The 6,706-nt window shown below is 33.6% G+C and overlaps 1 protein-coding gene across 4 annotated transcripts in view; it reads left to right on the top strand.

Annotated features, from left to right (window-relative positions):
- The window catches only part of LOC117169389 (beta-1,4-glucuronyltransferase 1-like), a 72,129-nt gene that overhangs the window by 7,748 nt on the left and 57,675 nt on the right, over nt 1-6,706 (top strand). Inside the window, exon 1 of one of the 4 annotated variants that reach the window (XM_033355749.1) lies at nt 1,949-2,028. The exons of the other annotated variants lie outside the window; for them this stretch is intronic. The gene's annotated coding sequence lies outside the window, so the exon portion shown is untranslated. Of the gene's footprint in view, nt 1-1,948; nt 2,029-6,706 lie in introns of those variants that run through there. 4 annotated transcript variants of the gene reach the window in all.

Genomic DNA, 6,706 nt, shown 5'->3' with positions numbered 1-6,706 from the left:
ACAACATTGGTTTTGAAAAATCCTACAAAATTTCTTTAAACCACTTTTCAATAGAACTCGTAATTTTGTTTTATCGTAAGTAATATATGCAGATAATCGAAAGTTCCAATATCACGCTAAAAGACGCAAGCTACGTGAAAAATCAGAAAGAAGACTTGTAGGATATTTTGCTTTGAACATGTATAAATAATAATATGAAAAACAAAATCCTATTATTAGCATAACAACGCGAGATAGGGAAAAATGTCTAAAAAAAGGATTGTATTTTTTAAGTTTATTTTAGGGTGGTCCAGAAAATATAAATTTACAACTGTCTGTCAAAAAACGAGTGCTTAGCGCGAATGTCACGATAATATTGTGTACCTCAAAGCATACAGAGCTTTGAGAAACTTAATCTTTAACTATTCTTATTTAAGCAAAAAATTCAGAATATGAACACGCATATAAATACTGCAATCTAAAGAGATGTTTTTGATAAAGTTTCATTCAAGCATTCTAAATGCAAAGAATAAATATCTGAGCGCGAATCGCGGAAATCAAGAGACGTGCGCCCCAGGCGCGCTCGAACTTGCGAGACACGGGTACAGCGCACGGTGAGAATGTGCAAGCGACAATAAAAGTTCATTTACGGATTATTTTATTACAAAGTAACAATTAAGAGATAAATGCTTTTGAAACTTTCCAATAATTTCTGATCTTTTAGTTTAAATTGAGAAATTTAAGGCAAAATATTTATATATTCTGTTCAACCACTCGAGTAAAATTCAAAAATAAATTTTTTCAATTTTGAAATTATGGGGTTCTCAATTTAAAAAATCGGGATATAATTTGCATAAATAGTAATATGCATAAATTTCTATAAAATATTATATAAAAAATTAAATAAAAAATAATTTTATTATATAATTTTATCGTTTCATTATAATTTATTTAATTCATAATTAATTACACGAACATAGAAATTTACGAATTATTGTTTACTTAAATTAATAATCGTGAGGGAGGCGGTATTCCTATATCATTTAACTCTACATCTGAAAACTAAATATGTTTATCAATTAAAAGTTTTAATGTCTTAAAACGTATAGTTTGATTTAGTAGAATTTCTACCGCTTTTCTTTCAAAACAACAAAATAATATTATTTATAGACAGTAAATTTTAATTGCAAAATGACTAATTTTTTCAATAAAAGATGTCAGATAAAAATATTTATTACGATACAATTACATTTTAATTCAATTTAGAAGTAAATGTTATGCATCTACATATTTTCTTGATGCAAAATTTATTCAAATAAATGATTCATTAATTGAAAATAATGAATCGAAATTTCCGATATAAAATTTGTATTTTATATTTTTAAGTATTTAGTATTTGCCGACTTAGTATCGGCTATTTGGTGGACTTGTTCGACGGGTGAAGATTGCAGGGGCAAAGTAGTTGGTTGGTGCGAGTTTCGGGTTGAGAGGCATGGGGGGATCGGGCAATTTTCGCCGGGAGCGCCGTCTACAATTAGTTCCTCGAACTATACACGTGCCGCATCTAGGCTTATAATATCTTTGGATTTGTACCTTCGCATGCAAAACATGTTCAGGAAATTTATTTTATTTTTGAATGATCTTCTAGCCAATATTGCTTTGTATTCTAATGCGGTAATGCAAACAAAATGTTTATGTGAAAAGCGAATAAAAATTTATAATAAAAACAATAATAAGTTTGAAACGATTAATAGAAGATTAGTAGCTAATAAAAGACCTAAAAAATTTTCTTTTAATCATTTCCTGGTAGGACATGGAGAGGGGATGTGGAGGTAGGGATCTTCGTACTGCCATAGTGGAAGATATAGATAGTCACGTTACGATAGTCACATCTAGAATTTGTCGTGCAAAAGAAGGACACTGCGCTCGGGGCTTCTTTCTCAGTCATCGCGCAAGACACTGCATGAAAGAGAAGGGAGAGGCCTAAATAGTACCTAGCAAGTTCGAAATAATCCCGCTCCAGCCTTCAATTTGTCAAAAGTAGATACGGTAATTTATGTGACAGTGATGACTGAATCTTTAAAATAAATGATTAAAACTAATATATTATAGTGCAAAAGAACTCCAGGCCTCCGCTACGAGCGAACAAATTTACGCGAAATCAAAAACGCCAATTGCTCCCGCATTGCACACGCTATTTTTTCTCATAAATGTGAAGTGAAGGAAAGATTCTGAAGCTATAGGGCGAGGGCGTCATAAGTCTTTTTTCTGACATTTCCATCTATAGATACTCAGAAAGTAGTTTTTAAAGAACCAGGTGTGTTTTCGTGATGCCTATAAATCATATACATACACGTTTTAGAATTAACGATTTGAAAATTAGTTGTTTTAAATGTACACGTTTTTGCGAATCTAGAGGTATGCAATAAATTTTTGAATGTTCAAAATTTCAATATGTTTAAAAAGGAAACAATTAAATATATAAAACTTGTCTGGTTAAGTTCAAAATACATAACCTTTTTTGAGTATCTCGTAAACTATACGAAACTCGTAAAAACAGATTGCATTTTTAAAATGCAATCATTTTCCAATTTCGCGGTTTGAAACTTGCATTCGGATCGGCAGTTCGGTCAAGTCCGTGCATCTTCGGATCGAGTTTGTCATAGTTTTCATGGCTGCGTTCAAAACCTCAAATCGATACACGTGTCAAAAATATAGGTTATGTCATGCAGTAATTACAAATAATAAAAGTGTTTAATTAATAATTAAGTGAGAATGTGGACTGACATGAAACCTTTAATTAATTCTGTGCCAATAACATTATGGAATGGCTGTTAAATAACAAATACTATAAAATAGTAAGAATATTCTGCGCTTCCAGTGAGCGAAGCGTGAATTGTGTTTAACACTTATTTGCAGCATAAAAAGGTATCTTCTGAATAGACAGGATATGTTTGAAATAAAGAGAGTGAAACATTGTATGCGAAAAATTTAAATTGACATAACCGCATTCACTTACAGCGTTTAGGACAAAAAGGTCAATCCGAACATAACATCGAAACAATGACAGACCGCCCCGGCATGTTTATTATACTTTCGATTGATTATTCGTTACCAATTAAATGGTTTGTGGTTTTGTATGGTTATTACGAACAGTGTCGACAGTATTAACTTTAACAATAATTACTTATTAATAATTTTAATAAGTAACACATAATTTCTTAATGTAATAATTGATTTCCAGTTTCTTTTTCATAGATCGATCCTAGACGAAATACTAAGCAGAAAATGAAGATGAAATTGGTGTATTTCAGGTGGTGCATTTCAATCAACATTATTGAAAATTCGTTATCTCTGGACCGTATCCCAAAAATGAGAATTAATCAGCCTAAAATTAATTCTGAGTCATTTTGATGGTGTAGGTGTATCAAAAATATATCTCAAAGAAGTTTCACTTGCCGGAATTTGAATTAATAAAGTTTTTAGGGACTTTTTTTATTTCAGAAAATATATTCTCTGTACGTCATCTCAAAATTTGTTTGATCAACCACTAAAATAAATTAGACTCGTGACTCGTTGGTGATAGAAAGGTTCTAGAAATAAATGTGGAAGCGAAATTTTAGGCCGGAAGTTTTATTCTATTTTTATTAGAAATTGTTCTCTCTTTGAAACTGCTATCTCTGAATCGGATTTCCTAATTGACATTCCCGGGTGGAAACTCAAGTCGGGGGCTGGCCATTCTACGGCCGGAGAGCCCGGCTTTAAGTCGGGGTTTCTGGCCGGAATCCCGCCAGCGTCCGGCCATGGAGCATGGCCGGGAGCTGCCCGCGGAGCCCGACCGTAGCCCGGACAAAGAATTAATAAGGACAACTCAAATAGTGCTTCTGTCACTCCTGAAAGATGAGCAGCAAGCGGTTTTACGACTCTAATCCTGTCCGAACAGCGAGCTCGAGAGGTTGAATGCAGAGAGTAGTCTATTTTGTCTCTTAGTATTTCCCATCTCTATGAAACGGAACTGAATATTTCGTACGATTTGGTTCTGACATCAAAAAATGTAAGAGCAGCAAAAAACTTTTAGCTGCTTGTATTCTTAAAAGAGTTTAGAGAGTGACAAGCGCAGACAAAATAGGCAGCTAGACTTTTGGCAGCCAGTATTCTCGCCTGAGTTCTTCTGTAGGCGCCTTTCATATTGCTGTCAATGTCATATCCCTGCCCTCGACAATCTGTGACAATATTTTACTTTTGCCCGTATTTTAAGAATACAATTTATCATTTCTTTTGCATAGACAATCATAAATTCATTTTTAATATCTGCTGATAAGTATTGCACCTGTAATCTATTCCCATTTCTTGAGAGTAACGGACTATTCGTAGGTGGTCATTAAGGAGATGGTCTTATTTTGCTGTAAGTTCAAGGATTCCGAGGAAGTTACCTTTAGATATATCTCTAATTTTGTCACTATCCACGCGGAAAGCCAAACCTCTTTCCGTAAAAAACAAGGTTACATGTATAAGTCTCCTTTTAAATTCTTTTCACACTTCTTGCTCGCGTTGTATATTCTTAAAAAATTAGTTACTCAACGAAGTTTATGTTCGTAACACTACTCTCGTGTGCAGCGACTTTGTCGTGTAGCTTCTTTTCTTTCGTGCAGCAGAATAGCCTTCAAATGATGCCAACGCTGATATTAGTAGATATTAGTAGCTCACCACGTATATAGTATTTTGGAAAACACTGGCAAACTTTCATGCAATTTTTTTATAGCAATATCAATGTTAAGAGTGGGTGATTCGCTATCCAAATATGTTTCATTAATGGAGGTTAATGAAGGCAAAATTCAAGATAAAGAACGTGCAGATAAATTATCACTGGAATTAACATCCTCAAAAGCTGTTTCTAAGAGAGTGAGACTATCGACATTATTGTCAATAGGTTGGACAGTGTCTTCGTGAGGTTCCGAAGGACTTGATGTTGAAGAAAGGTGTAATAAAGCTTCAGCTTTAGGACTAGAAACTTTTGGGATATGGTTAAAGTTAAATAGTTATTTAAACAAATAAACGAATAAAACTCTTTACTTTAGGTGAATTAGTTGAAAAGATTTTTATTTCATCAAAAAGTCTTAACTCATTAGAGAGCATCAAGCAACTGACTTGACGTATTGGTCTAAAAGCGAGGGACTCGTAGACAACATATACAGAGTCAGAAGGCGATACGAAATATTAATATGTAGAAATTGACAATATTCTCTCTCTTCTTTCACTTGGGAATTTCAATTTTGGTGCAACATTTGTTGCATGGGCATCGAAGGAAACCCCAAGAAAAAACCCACCAGACCATATCAACAAAACTTTGCTTAACATGTTTATAATAATATTCAATGATAAAGCAAGTGCCAAACGTATCAGAAAAAGAGTACGAGTATTTGCTTCAGTTCAGCTTTTTATGTCTAAATAATTTAACGTTGAAGGGATGATAAGATGTAGCTGCTCTAGAAGTTTTGTCTTGGGTTTCTAGTCCTTGAGTAGTTCTTCCAGACCCACTTGTTTTCGGAACTGAATGAATTGTGGCGCAGGCAGCGATTTCGTTAAAGTATCAGCAATCTGCTCATCTGCACACACATTGTTAAGCATTATTGTTTGTTTTCGACTTTCTCTATTGAAAAATGGTACTTTACATCGATATGTTGAGATCGTTTGTGATCAGTTGGATTATTTGTAATTGCAATACAAAGATTGTTATCTTCAAAAATAGTTGTTGGTTATTCAATTTCAATGTCAATACTTCGCAAAAGGGATTTTAACCAACAATCTTCTTTAACTACTTAAAAAACAGCCATGCACTCAGCTTCTGTTGAAGAAATTGCCACTGGGTTTTGTCTTTTACTATTCCAACAAACTGTATTTTGATTGGACAATTTAAAAACAAACCCAGTACTACTTCTTCGGTCAGTTTCATTACTCGCCCAATCGGCATCTATATATCCAACAAACATATCGGTGTGATAACCCTTTTTGTATGTTAATTTAAGGTTCAAGGAACCTTTTACATATCTCAGGACTCTTTTTAAATTTTGCCATAATTCTTTGTAATTTTTAACCTGTTATCTACTCAATACATTTAGAGTAAAGCAAAGATTAGGTCTCGCACAAAACATTGCGTACATTAGGCATCCGATAAGATTATTTGAAGGGACATCGCGAAATACTTTAGATACTAGATCTTTATAGTTTAATTTACTCGGCAAGGGCGTGCTGACAGGATTACAATCAGTCATATTGAATTTCTTGAAAATTGACTCTAGATAAATCCTTTGATCCAATGTAATTGTATCGCCACTACTTTGGACATTGATACCTAAAAAAAACTTATTTAATTCTTATCTACCATAGAGAATTGAATCATTAAATATTTTTTGAAATTTATCACAACGCTCTTCTCTAAAGTCATTAGTGGAATGTCATCATCATATAGAATTAGATACATATTTTTTGAATTGTGTCCACGATCTAAAAAGTATAAACAGCGTTTGACCGAGGAATACTCGAAACCACGTTCTTTTATTACTTTATCAAAATGTTCAAATCAGCACCGAGCTGCTTGTTTTTAAACGCTCCTTGGAGCTCTATACAAATCTGGTGAATACGGTGGGTGTTCGACCAATTCGAATTTTAGTTCTTCAATTTTAGCCATTGAAACGAAGCATGTGTGAACTCGGGCGTTGTCGTGATG

Source organism: Belonocnema kinseyi, chromosome 3 (assembly GCF_010883055.1).
Source record: "Belonocnema kinseyi isolate 2016_QV_RU_SX_M_011 chromosome 3, B_treatae_v1, whole genome shotgun sequence".
NCBI lineage: Eukaryota > Metazoa > Arthropoda > Insecta > Hymenoptera > Cynipidae > Belonocnema > Belonocnema kinseyi.
Note: the sequence above shows the minus strand (reverse complement) of the source record. Positions and strands in the feature narration are given on the sequence as shown.